This window comes from Bombus flavifrons, chromosome 2, assembly GCF_040668555.2.
Source record: "Bombus flavifrons isolate JBK064 chromosome 2, iyBomFlav1_principal, whole genome shotgun sequence".
Classification (NCBI taxonomy): Eukaryota; Metazoa; Arthropoda; class Insecta; order Hymenoptera; family Apidae; genus Bombus; species Bombus flavifrons.
In genome coordinates, this window is record NC_138443.1 from 12,331,108 (window position 1) to 12,345,748 (window position 14,641).

The window sequence follows — 14,641 nt, forward strand, 5'->3', positions numbered from 1 at the left end:
CCAATCGTTATCAGAAGCTGATCAATTCTATCTACTGAATATTGCTAGTAGAATCAGCGTGTTCGATTTCTTAAAGCAACCGCATTTTCTCTGCACAATTTTTCTACACAATTTCGACATGCATGTCAATAACCATCGTAACTTTTCTATTAGTAGATTTTTCACGAAATTATATTAAAAATATGGAAGAAGACTTCTTTTTCTACAAAAGAGATTTTTTACGTTTAGGTTAACATAAAAATCAACATCAAGACGTATAAGCGTTGGCTTGCCTGTTAAAACGTGTGATTGCAACGTGAGCATTTTGAAAGTGCACGACGCGCGCGAGAAACGCCGAGAAACTCGGTCGGCCTGCTGGTCCGGGGGCGAAGATAATTTCCCACAGATAACTTTGACCAAGCGCGAGCTTTGATCGTCGCCTCTGCGCGAACAGCTCTCTGGATCGTTTCACGCTGACCTCGTGTGCTTGGCCAATTTCCTCCGCCAGCTGCTTCCGCTTCGCGCCGTTTTAAAAGGATTTTTTTGCCGACGGAGGAACGCGAATGCGTTGAAACGCTATTCGTGGCCGAACGTTCCCATGATAGGGGATGGTAGACATGAGCGTGAACGTGAGGTGCGCTGGATAGAGCTGACACACGGTTTTGTCGCGATCTAGAACGTTTGTCGAGGCCTTGGATCTTTTCTCTTTCTCATCCTCTCTACGCGTTAGCTCTGTTTGAGTTTTGTTGGGATAGAAAGCGAAAGAAGGAGAGAGAGTTTTTGAATGTTGTTGAACAAGAGGTGATTTTTTACGTAGATACGTTTCCTCTTTCCTTTTTTCCTTTGGAAAATATTACATGCGAATATTGCAACATAGTTACATGAAATATTTCTTAAGAAAATAATGATAGTTTCTGGAACATAGGATGGAGTAATAAGAATGCAATAAATAAATCGATCAATAATACAAGCACTACAACATAATAACTACGGTAATGATAATAACAATAGTAACAGTAATTTTGATAAAAGCACATTAAAATAGCTGCGATAATAGCACCGTGTAATAATAATTATAATTATGGTAATAATAATCACGATACCATCAAAGCATTAAATTGAAAGCTGTTACGATCAATGCTTTTAGAACCATGCTTATCATTACCACGAATAACCTGCACAATATATAACAATTCCATTTGCCAATATGTAAAATTCCCTTTTAATAATTTCCCGATACTACAGTGTTAATCCACAACGGTTAATAGACTGAAGAGTTTGCAGTCAGACAGTAGTACGTACGTATAAGTCACTCAAAAGCTATATTAATCAACTTCATAAATCAAAAACATTCAGAAACGCGACATTACATATAAAATAACATAATTTCTTGTTGGTGTCAACCAGCCACGGCCTATAAAAAGTTACACAGTTAAATATGTTAATAAATTAATATAAAATGTGTTACAGCGTCAAATACAAATTATATAAAACGTTCTACCCAACATGCTCTCTCTCTCTCTCTCTCTCTCTCTTTCGCTTTGAAACCTTTTAAAACCAACATATACATTAGAGACTACATCGTCTCTTCTTAGCGGTAATTCGTTTCAACTTCTGCAACAGACCGCTTTTAAATATACGTAACGTCTATTTCAGAATTTCGGTAATCTCTTTTAGACCAGCCAGGTCCATCTCCGTAATTCAAGCATTTTCCCTGCAATTATAATTTCTTTCCAAAAAGCTGTACTATATTTTCCACGTTTCTTAACACCTATGTTTACCACAAAAGTACAACGTTCGTATCAAAGTGCAGTTAGCGCGTTAAAAAAAAGGAGTAGATCGACCACGCAGTGACGTGACGGAAACACGAATTTGGCCAGAAGATTAGCGTGGAAAAAAGAGACGATTCAGTCGGATCGAGGAATGGAAATTCGCAACACCAAGCGGTAACTTCTGCTCCCTTAAACGCGTAACGTTTCTTTATAAGTAGGGATCTGCGAGTTGATTAATGGAACAGAGTACGAACCGTGGGGTACTCGGGGGTGCGGTAGGACGAGGGTGGCTGGAATGGCGATGAGTCCGAAAGTAGGTCTGGACGACAGAAAGTATGAAGCAGCCGGAGTAGCGAGGTAAAAGCTCCGGTAACAGTCGGACGAACAGAAAGAGAAAAAGGGGCAGAACAAAAGCTCAACGGTTGGGGGAGCATTCTGAGGAGAAGGAGAGGGTAGGTGATTTGAAAAAAAAGAGCAGAAGTGGCGGAGGAGTGGGGAATATCCTAAGGTAAAGAAGTCGACGCATTGTAAGAGTATTTGGTGGCAGAAGAAGGCTCTTTGATTAATAGTAATTATGTTTAAGAGTTGTATAAAGGTTACTACGGAACGCGATACAATGTAGGTTTTAACTTTTATAAGCTTTGAAGATTCCACGTTTCTTCAGAAGTTGCTTTGAAACGGTTTTTCCAGGGATCTGTAAAGCGTCGGAGGTTGTTCCGAATTAATTAATCGTTTAAGACTTGTTCTCTGACTGGGACTGATTTTACGAACGAATTTACTTTACCTTTTTATCGTACGCTTCGAGCGAGAGAAATGTTAAAACAGAACGTACGTTACACTTTTTGATTTTTGAGGGGAAACGTGGACTAAAGCAAATGCAAAACTAGATGAGATATTCGCGCGCGTCGATTAAAATTGGATTCGCTGTATAAGCAAATGATTGATTTCGAACGAACTACAGCGCGCTCCCAATATCAATCTGCGAAACTCCGACTACCTTCGGCAGGTTTCATCAACTTCTATGTTTCACATTTTGATATATTTCTAACTCTTTAATACTCCCTTATGACATCAAATATTACAAAATTCTATTTTCAACGTGCATCATATTTTGTCCCTTTTCCATTATACGTTTTTGATCATCAACTGTTTTACATGTACAAAGTTAAGTCCTCCGCATTGTAAACCTTTACCAATCTCCAGCACCTTTTAAATACGCTTCTCATACATAAAGAAGTTCCTTCATCTCTGCTCCCTAAAAGTAACAGTTAAACCATTCCCAAACCCTTAATACCGCGCCTAACCTCGTTATTATTTTTGGATACGCATCAGCGTCGTTTAACCTGGTCCGTTCGTATGCTTTTGTTGCTGAGAAATTAATTGACGAGAAAGTTATATTGCCTGTTGCGGTATGGGCCAACACGTAACAGAATACGCGGAGCTGCGGCACATTCACGTCACCATGGCCCCGTGGTGTCGTCAAGGGGATGGGTAAGCGGCTCTTTACTATACTCCAGAGGAATCAGCTGATCGATCCCACCCTTTCGGCTGATGTCCGCTATCCTTCTTTCGCAACTGCTGGGAAACTTCGTTCCGTCAGAAATGACTCCCTGGAAAAACGTTTCGTGAACGTGTGTACCGCCTCCGTTCGAGCGGAGGTTACGACGCGGATGTGAAACGGCAATGCTTGGTCCCGGATGTCGAGTGGATGTTCGAAAAAATGTTGCTGCCTCTGGCGAATAGGTCGTTCCGTTCTCGAACCGAGTAAATTGTCGATGCTCCATCCTCGATACATGCACGCTTATTCCCCTCGTTTTCCCAACCTGCGGTGTTTCGAATCTCGTTAAAATAGTATTTTAGTATTCCAAACAATCTGAAGTAACTGAATGTAAAAATATAGTTTGTAAAATTTGGACATGCCTCTCGTTCAGCTGAATACATGCATCAATTATATTTTGTATCTCGTTATAGGGATTTCCTTGTTCTAAACAGAATATTCGCAGATTTTCTGAACGAAACGAGAACGCCATTGAACGAGAAAGATCCTTGAGCCTATTGTCAAATCGAAGAAAAAAAGTTAGCTTTGTTGTTTTAAAAGCTTCTTAAAATAGACTTCTGGCTATTTAAGAAGAAATATGAAAATTTGGTTTCATGAAATAAATTTTGAGATGAAACTTCGCTAAAATACAGACACGTAGAAAGGGAAATAGAAAATAGATATAGTGAGAACGCAAGCAAGAAAAGATTACAATCACGAGTTACATTCAATTAGGGCAACTCATTGTCATTCAGACATAAGGGAAGTAAAGATCCTATAAGGATAGGAACCTCGGAACATTCGAATTCCATAAAATATTTTATAGAACGAACGTTAAGAGCGTTTTATAAACGACACGATGAACCAAGGATGAAGATGGAGGAGGAAGGGTTCTTTGTTGCTAATTAATCGGATGTAAGTTGGATAACAAAGTGACCCTCTTCTTCGGGTTGCCCTCGTGGTTTTGACACTTGGTGAAGAATGCGACTTCTCCCCTTCCGCTATTGTGCCACTTTTGACACGTCGCGTCGCTTTTTAACCCTGCGTGAAAAATCGTCTGGAATTATCTCTGCCCGGTCAGTCGGCAGGCTGCTGTCTTTCCCTCTTCATCATTTATTAAATTTAACGTTTAAGTCACTAAAATGTTTTTCAGATTACGCAATGTTTCTTGTATAATCTGTCAGTTACATCAAATTTAAAAAGAAAGAAGAAGTAGCGCAGTGTTATTATTGTAATTTGCTATATTCCTTATCAAATGTTGCTTATTTTGCTTCAGATTTTTATTCCAGATTATATCTGTAGTAAAAACGAATGAACAGAATTTATTGATCGCTTCTACGAACATGAATTCTGATTATTTAAAATGGGAGATATACTGAAGTTAGAATGTGAGAATGAATTCAAAGAATGCACGACGTTAAAGCACATCGAATATAGGAAAAGCGTACGTGTCTTTTCGTGAGAAGGATACACGTCTTTTAAGTGCAAAGAATGCACGGCGAAGAGTTCAGTTCCTCAGAGAAAAATCTCTGTGATTTTCACGTAGGGAATATTCTCAGAGAGAGATATAAAGATAAAGTAAAATAAAATAAAATACGGAGAAAAATTTTGCATTACTATTTCTAATCTCTAATACTTTTCCTAATATTTCTTTATCCATCAAAAAAAGAGATAGGTATGTATATATCTTATATTTAAGATATAAAATACTCTAAGATATAAATAACTGTTGTTTAGGTTAATATTATAAATTTTATAGAAAGAAATTAGTGTCATTAATAAGTGGATGAAAAAAAAAGAATACTTAACTTCCAGGTAACCTTAATGGCAAGTCTAATCTAAATCACTTGCATTTCCGGTTTCTTTTCTATCCTTTTTGTCTTCTTCCAAATTATTATAACAAGAATTACTAATATGATTCAATCAAAGAAACAAATCAAACACAGTAAAACATGCAATTTTGAATCACATCTAAAAAAAGGGAAGAATTCCTCTCTTATAAATATCAAATTCCAATCTAAGATTTGCAAGTAGATCAATAAAACTACTTCTTAGACTACTCTTTTCACTCCACTATATTCATCCATCGTATCATTACCACGAAATATACTACAATAAAAGTACGTATTTCGTGCCATAGGGATGGCAGAAAGAAATTAACAAAAAATAGAAAAATTCTGCTTTCTATTTGTATACGTAGTCGAGTGTGCTCTTTTTTCACCGACCTATATTCCTCGAGAACATGCCTTTCATCAGTCGCTGCATGGTTCCAACGATGGCAACGACCATCGCGAATTTATAGCGCATTCCCCCTCACAAACGACGATGAAATCGTGCAACACGATGTTCGTTCGCAAACCGGGGTGCAAGTATCGTTGAATGCCCGTGTACTTTGAACACTGGCCTCCGATGAAGCTGGTCGTCGCCGATGCCATCTGCGCGATCCCCGTGCCAAACGGATTTGTCGTTTCCACGCGAAGCTTCATAGCTAATACAGATATCCAGTGATTTATCACTGAAGCTGATCGTCACTCGTTTCCACGCCAGTTTCAGCTCACAACCGAAAGCTTGTTACCTGATGTTGGGCGTGTATGTATGCGCCACTGGAACACTATATTCAATTTTGTGTTTTTTTTTTTTGCGTTTAGCTCTGGAAGCAGAGATCGGGATATTTTTTGGCAAAACCGGTGGCTGGATTCTGTAAAAACAAAGTATTTTTTAATAGTTTTAGAAAAGTATATTTTGTTGGATGTATTGTCTCTTCCGATTTTTATATTGCTGATCTCTTCTTTCTATTGTTCTCAAGAACAAAGATAGTAAAATATTGCAGTGTGCTCATATTGAATTTCTACAGAAATAACTATAACCAAAAATTGTACCAGAACAGATATTGAGTATCTTCTTTGACAAAGTTAATCCACTAATTTGTAAGCAAATTAATATGTCACTTAAAAATTATTCTTTACACTATCAATTATAGTTAACATCATCAGATTGTTCGACTAGAAATAGAGAAATAGATAACTTCGAATTGAGCGATCAAAAGACGTATCCACTTGAGGAGATTTTGAGTGACTAAAGCTCAATCGACTTGGTTGAGCAAAAGTTGAGCTACGCAAACGCGGCTTTACGAACACTAAACTCGAATTGCTCATGTATACCGCAAACGGGAACTTCTGTTTCGCATGCAAAGAGCATCGATCGGCAAACGACGATAGAAATGGCATAAAGAGTAACGATGGTCGATTATTACCCTCGATTATCCATTCGTTCACCGTGTTATTACCTAGGCAGTGGAGTGTTCAAAGCGAATGGACGAGAAAAGATAGAAAAACCAAAAAGAGATGGTTGAATACACGGCCGAGCGTGTACCTATATGAAATAAAATGATGCAACCGTATCACCGGATACGCGTTCTCTCATCCTTTTCAATCGGAACCGGGCAAACAATCTGTAAAATCGAAACCAGGACACGGTGCAAACTATTAAAATATCGGGGGATAAATCTCGACCATTGACATCATCGAAACGCGAAAGGAAATTAAAAAGTGTGATTAAATGCGACAAATAATCGAACAGACCGATAAAGACACCGAGTTCGACTATAAAAATCTTTCAGTTTGCTCTTTAATTAAAAAAAAATTTGAATATTTGCGCTATGTTTCGCAAATTCTACGATTCTTTCAAATCACGTTATAGCAAGATAATAGTATTTTTTATTGCGTAATACGTGATCTTAGTGCGAATCTAAATTGGAAAATATAGATTTATAATTTTACACGATGATTGGAAAAATATTCCTCAAAGTAGAAAAATATTCACGCAATATTGTATGATAAATAGAAAATAAATAACTACTTTAATTTCTACAAATTTCATACAATTTTTTAATTCAGACGAGGTAGAAGAAATACTGACGACAAAAATATCGCACGAGTCTTTGAGATTCATAGTTGCAATATGAAAAGCAGAATTGAAATGAAATGTTTCCCTGACGCAATAGATTCGGAAAGTCGTTTGAATTTACACGAGTGTCGCTGTAGGCGAAATCGTCTAGTCACGTGATCAGTACGATCTTATTTGCGTCGCGTCTAAAGTTCAGTGTCGTATATAGCATTTCACTTTGCGTTCGGATATTTATAGTTCGCGTCGATTAATGAATATATATTGTGATTAATACTCATTTCGTGTAATAGTGTTTAATTGATTTTGTGGCATGGCGTCGCAGTGATTATATGGTTAACTACTATAAACGTCATAAGGTAAGAGGTTAATTCATTTACAACGTTTGACAACACAGTACGAAAATGCGTATTACTTATGTTTTTTCATTTACCGAGACATATTTTCCTATTTTTGTTCATTTTCTTTTGTTTGTTGCAACCATAGTATCCAAAGTGGAATTACCAGTGATGAATATTCGGAATGTTACACATGTGGCAGTCGATTCCGGTCAGATAATTCACCAGGTTAGCCATAAAAATGTCTATATTGATTTAAAGACTAGGAGATCTAAGATCTAAAAACTAAGATAAATCTGGTGGTTTATTCTTCAATGAGAAATAGTTCGTTTTATAACCATACTTTCATGCTATTGTGATTAATAGTACAATATTGTGATTAATCTTGGTTTTTTGTATGTATTTATTGATGTTATACGCTACACATCGGACTATCATTGAATCTACTATATTCTTTATAATTACGTTAACCCATTGACATACTCAGTTATAATGTATAATATAATATAATGTAACAATTAATGTATAATACAATATAATGTAACAATTCAAGAACTCAATGTTTAAGGATTAACTTCAGTATTGAATACTTTTTAGGTCAAAGAAAATTTTGTTTTAATCATATATATTTTATTAATTATATATCATATGTAATAGTAAGGAATAGTAATTTTGGTTGAGAAAAAATAGTATACATAGAAACGTTTGGTGTAAAAAGATTAGTATGGCAATGGGTTAACGATATAAACACAAAAAGCGTTGTTAGATTGAAAACGTTACTATTCATTTGAACGTGTAAAAATCGCGTGATACGATATATTCGCTACAAATTTCATACAATTTTGGATTTCAGAAGAGGTGGAAGAAATAGTAATGACAATAACATCGCACGAGTCTGTCAGATTCATAGTCGCACTATGAAAAAGCAGAATTGAAAAATGTAGATCTATCGAAGAAATTGCAAATGAAATGTTTCCCAGAAGCAATAGATTCGAAGAGCCGCTTGAATTTACACGAGTGAAGCTGTAGACAAAATCGATGTGTCACGTAATCAGTATGATTTTCTTCGCGTGGCGTCTAAAGTTCAGTGTCGTATCTAACATTTCACTTTGTGTTCGGATATTTGTAGTTTGCGTCGATTAATGAATATGTATTGTGATTAATACTCATTTCGTGTAATAGCGTTTAATTGATTTTGTGACATTATGTTGCAGTGATTACATAGTTAACTAATGCCGATTGAAACAGCTACTATAAACGCCTTAAGGTAAGAGGTTAATTCATTTACGACGTTTGACAACACACTATAAAATTGCATATTACTTATATTTTTACATTTACCGAGATGTGTTTTCCTATTTTTGTTCACTTTCTTTTGTTTGTTTCAACCATAGTGTCCAAAGTGGAACTACCAGTGATGAACATTCGGAATGTTACACATGTGGCAGTCGATTCCGGTTAGATAATTCACTAGGTTAGCCATAAAAATGTCTATATTGATTTAAAGACTAGGAGATCTAAGATCTAAAAACTAAGATAAATCTAGTGGTTTATTCTTCAATGAGAAATAGTTCGTTTTATAACTATACTTTCATGCTATTGTGATTAATAGTACAATATTGTGATTAATCTTGGTTTTTTTGTATGTATTTATTGATGGTATACGCTGCACATAGGTCTATCATTGAATCTACTATATTCTTTATAATTACGTTAACCCAATGACATACTCAGTTATAATGTATAATATAATATAATGTAACAATTAATGTATAATACAATATAATGTAACAATTCAAGAACTGAATGTTTAAGGATTGATTTCAGTATTGAATACTTTTTAGGTCGAAGAAAATTTTGTTTTAATCATATATATTTTATTAATTATATATCATATATAATAGTAAAAAATAGTAATTTTGGTTGAGAGAAAATACATATACATAGAAACATTTGTTGTAAAAATATTAGTATAGCAAGGGGTTAACGATATGAACACAAAAAACGTTGTTGTATTTAAAACATTATCACTAACTTGAACGTGTAAAAATCACGTGATACATACAATCTAAGTTTATATAACAATTTTCACTTGATTTATTGCTTGGATCTGCTTTATTACTTATTGTACACATTCTGGATGAAATTGCCAGGAAAGAGTTGGTATTAATTCCGAATGATCTTCTGTTAATAAAACTTTACGAGCCCAACCCGAGCACCCCTTCATCAAAAGCTAGGTGCGGGGATAATAATTTTTTATTATCCTTCCGTGGGTATTATCCCTCTACGTTTTGTCCGCGTCCCTAAGTGGAAATCTCTTCCAGCTCTCATTTTTTGTAGACCATCTCCGTGAGCTATTAGAAATTCTGAATATCAAAATTCATTCCCATAGTATACCATCTGACGGTTCAACATTTTTAAATAAAGTCTTTGGAAAAGGTAGAACGAGATGGGTCGAAATGGATCCGCCGAGTATTGACGTTGGCCTAAAAGCCTTGAAATTTTCGTTTCTCGTAACACGTAAATTCTATCATTTCACAGATAAAAGTCTGCATAAAAATCGGTGACATTCGCGGGCTTCTAATAAAGAATGCATCCGGTTTCGAATTATTTACGCGATATTTGATAGTTTCCAATAATTGAAACGTTGCATTCCACAATCGCAAAGCGTTCCTGTTCGTTTGAATATTTCATAAAAGACTATTTCTACGCTTTAACTAATTGTAAAATATAAAGGATGCGGTAACTTTCGAAAGTGAAAATTGAAGATTATTTGTCAGTGTTTACTGGTTAGAAATTGAGTCTTTTTTCTATATGGATCGAAGATTTCTTCATAGCATGATATTTAACAAATTGAAAAGACCATGCCAATATCATTAATACTCTTCCGGTCGGATACTTTTAACAGAATTAATGAAACTGCTTCTGTGCAAAAGCAGCGATATTGAAAACATGGATTTATATCGAGCAGACAAATATTATTCATAAGCAATCTACCGTCAGTAAACTTAATTGAAATCAAAAGCAATCAATGATCGAATCGCTGCTTTTATTATATATTTGAATTAATGCAACAAAAAATCAGGTCGACAGAGAGGTGTTTCCGAAAAATTACTATAGGAAGTTAAACAATATCTTTTATGCCATAATAATATCAGTAGCCGATAGAAATTTCCACTATAACCGCAGTAACAAAATTGTACGATATTTTTTCTCATATAATACGAACAGTTTTTGCACAATGCTGGACGAGGACACGACGTTTCAGGAATTTAATATCTCTCGTTTTTCTATTCGAAAAATTTATTGATCCATCTTCACTCTCTACAAACAACAGCCGCGGTTCGTGCTTGCACTTTTTTTTTACTGCAAAGCCCTTAATGCATAGAAAACATTTAAAAAAATTGCCTAGATGTGACAGAAATATTATATTTACCGTTTTAACCGCACTAGACGATTCAGCGTTACAAAAAAAGAAACACGGAATACAAATATATATTATTTTCAGATTGGTTTCAAATTTTATCGACATAATCATAATGCTATTGAAATTTCTAAATGTTTTGTATGAAACACATAAACCATTCATAAAAAAATGTTTACAGGTGTTCAAATACTTTCGCGACCCATTGTACATTCAACAAAAGAAATTGCAGAAAAATTTAGAACTCTCTTAAAGCTCTACCAACTGCTACAAACTCCTTCGCATAATACAAAATAGATCAACAACTATGTAGAAATTTGCACCTATACGTATACATACATCCTTTGAATCGCTGAATCTTCTCTCCATGGTAATGAAAGCAGCGCGCGGAGAGCGAATACAAGAAGCCATTCAAGAGGAGCAAACCAGGCGTGTCGCTACAACCGCTATAATTACAAGGAGAAATACAGAGAAGATTCAGCATCGTATGGTGGAGGATATCGAAGCACTCGCGTTATCGAACGATCGCGTGCATTTACGTGCCGGGAACGGGCCAACAGCACACGGTCGGCTCTCGACTCAATGGGACAGAGTTTGCCGGAACGTGAAAACGCTCGTGAACGGTATTTGCGCATACAAGAGTTATTTGCCGGCAAAAATCCTGCCGCCTGATGCAGCAAGTTATTGTGCTCTGCCAGGGCCAATCTCGGTCAACTTCGGCCCTGGACCGATTCGTCGCCGATTTATCGACGCTCGGTTCCGCACGCTCCGGTAAAATGCAATCCTTCGCCAGAATTGCACACGTCGAGTCGTTGAGTGTGCTCCCTTTTTTCTTGCCTTTTTACGACGTTAACACCACCGTGCTGCGTGACTGGGGCGCATCGTACACGGTTCGTTGCGACGCGTGTTTCCACCGCAACGTTGCAGATTTGGTTTGGAAAGTGCCTCTGAAATATCGAAGTGGATAGGATTGAAACGCTTGAGGGTTTGGTTGAACGAAGTGGAAGATGGAAGGTTTTGATGAAATTCGTTTAGATTATAGATGATGATTAGAAATGTACATGATTTGAACGTAGTTGGGATGATTAGAAAGTTTAGTGGTAGCTAAAATTTAGAGCGACTTGATTAATTTTGTTATTGTATTTTCAGATCTGAAGCCTTTTTCTTACCTTCTTTGGCAAAAATACAGTCTGAATATCAGCGAAGACTGCTTAGGCAGTAATTTCAGTTAAAAGTACAGACAAGGTATAGAATACTTAAAGTTAAAAGTTTTGACTTAACTATGACAAAACAGACTTGCAGTCAAATAGTGGTGAGGTATGAAATACAGGCTGCAGCACTTTTAGGAGATCTGACTATACGGGTGAAAAGGGCGACAGTGCCTTTTTGGGATGACTGTGAGGAATGTCAGACCACTTACCCGGGAACTTCATGATACAACACACGCTCAAGTGAATTAACGTCGCAGTATATTGTACTGCGTGGTTCATATATTGTATCCATGCGATAAAATATTATAGTTACCCATGAAATATTTCTAACACACGTGTATAATGTTCATTAGCCATACGTTAAACAGCGTGTTTTACGAGATACCGAATTATTCGATCGAGCGTTTTGACGCTCGTAATTCGCCGGGGATAGGAACCATAAAGTGTCGCGGAGCCGCGATTTATCGAATCAACTCCCGATATATAAGCGAAATCGTTTATATTACCCCATGTGCATCGGGATAATGGTTTTCGTTTTGCAATTCGATTTCGCGGCCAGGTAATGAATTAAACGGGTGTCACTTTTCTCATTGCTTCGGCTCGTTGATCATTCTCCATAAAAATACCATTGAAAAACGACATAGATGAATTACGCTCAAGAAGCATTTTTTTAAATTATTTAATTAATTAATTTAATGTTTACCATTGTTAGTTAGATAAATGAAACTCTGAGTTTACATTTATGCAGTGATCGATGGTATGAAGTAGCGTAAAATGAAGTAATTTAGCTCTCAAACTGTCGTAGTTCCATGTAAGTAAAGAATATTAAGGAATAACACAGCGTGCAACAAAAACGAACAACTCCCATGGGTCAGTCAATTTTCACCAGTATCTTCGTAGAAACAACTTCTGAGGTACATCAGTTTATACATCAGGGAACTTATGAACTTGCTACAACTGCCTCATAAATCTTGAATATAAAACTTCATTTTGTTCCATTCTAAGCATTTTGTACATTTCAATCTATTATTTAGTGAGGTACTGGTTGAACTCAAGTAAATAGTACTTTATTATCTCCCGATTTTATCAACATAAAATTTCCAAATTTCAAATTTTCTAACATCTGATTTTAATAACGTGTCATGCTTTTCTTGAGTTTTTTATAAATTCAAAGGGCAAAATAGTTTCTGATCATATAGGAACAAAAATTACTTTCTAAATTTTATTTAATAGGAATCCAATTCTAAGAAATGATATTAGATTGCTGTAAGAATTGCTTCGTGAAAATAAAGCATTCTATCAGGAAATTGTTCACGAATCGCGATCTTGTAATCTGAAACACGACATTCGTCAAAAGTTCCACGCGAGGCTCGTCGTGAGGGTGAAAAATTTTCAATAAAAATTGATGAACGAGCGCGTGCCAGCGGAAATAACGCAGGCCAGCTTGTAAATTAATGGACACGACTGACAGGAAATACGTGCCCGTGAAATATATGCAATTGACGCGGTTTAATTAACGACCCAGTCTTTATGCGATCGATTCTTGATGTCTCACGCCCTATCGTGAATACACGCGATTGTAATTATCGTATACCTTGTCCACATGTAGATACTTCTCAGACATATACAAAAATTACTTAAATCTACTGTAACCTTCTTAAAAGAAAATATTTTTAAAAATTAGAATTAGCTTGCGCATTCATTATTTCACTTATTGTCAAAGTTTAAATTTTCGCCAAGTCTCGCTTAATCGGCTGACCTTTAAACAGATTAAGACCATCGCCAGCGTTCTAAATACATTAATACATGCATGTCTTCAAAAATTGAATTCCAGACCGAGAAAATTTTGCCTCGGTGACGCTTCGTTCGCGTTAAAAATTCCCGCTATGTTACATATTTTATCTGGGAACTGGCTAGATATCTTTGTTATAGTTGCAGATCGTATTTTTTAATATTTCACCGAAACTTTAACAAAGTTTCTATTGTATATCTGTTGTGTTATTCGTTTAAAAATGGGCTTGTGAAATGTGAAACAGTGAAAGTAGTTCAATAGTCTCAATTTGGACTTCATATAGAAGTCATTGAGACACTAAATACTGCTTCAACCTTATTTGAAGTAATTTGGAAAAGGTTAAAAATTGTCGAAATCATCATTCTATAATAGATCACGACCTTCCGAAGATAATGCAAATACCATTAAAGGTTATTAAAGTTCATGGCAGTGTCATTAGTGAACGTGATGGCATTTGAGGATGATTCATAATAAATTAATGTTAAACCACATGATGCATCTCGATTGGTCACCCAGTTTAGCCGGAAGCCATCATTCAACGATCGCTGGTCCACACCGCTGGACGTCGAGTATACACGTTGAACATTTGCTAGACGAGAGGAATATCTGTTTAGGAACCAATTTATCATCCACTTGGTAAAGGTAATGAAAATACGAATTTTTTTGGGTTGGCAACTAAATCGGT

General features: G+C 36.0%; 1 protein-coding gene across 7 annotated transcripts in view; it reads left to right on the forward strand.

The window, feature by feature from the left end:
* Ten-a (Teneurin-a transmembrane protein) overlaps window positions 1–14,641 on the forward strand; it is a 708,522-nt gene that overhangs the window by 143,551 nt on the left and 550,330 nt on the right. The window contains exons 1-4 of one of the 7 annotated variants that reach the window (XM_069130218.1): window positions 7,387–7,550; window positions 7,678–7,757; window positions 8,744–8,796; window positions 8,924–9,003. The exons of 4 other annotated variants lie outside the window; for them this stretch is intronic. The gene's annotated coding sequence lies outside the window, so the exon portion shown is untranslated. Of the gene's footprint in view, window positions 1–7,386; window positions 7,551–7,677; window positions 7,758–8,743; window positions 8,797–8,923; window positions 9,004–14,641 lie in introns of those variants that run through there. 2 more of the 7 variants (XM_069130228.1, XM_069130237.1) reach the window with 2 other exon arrangements.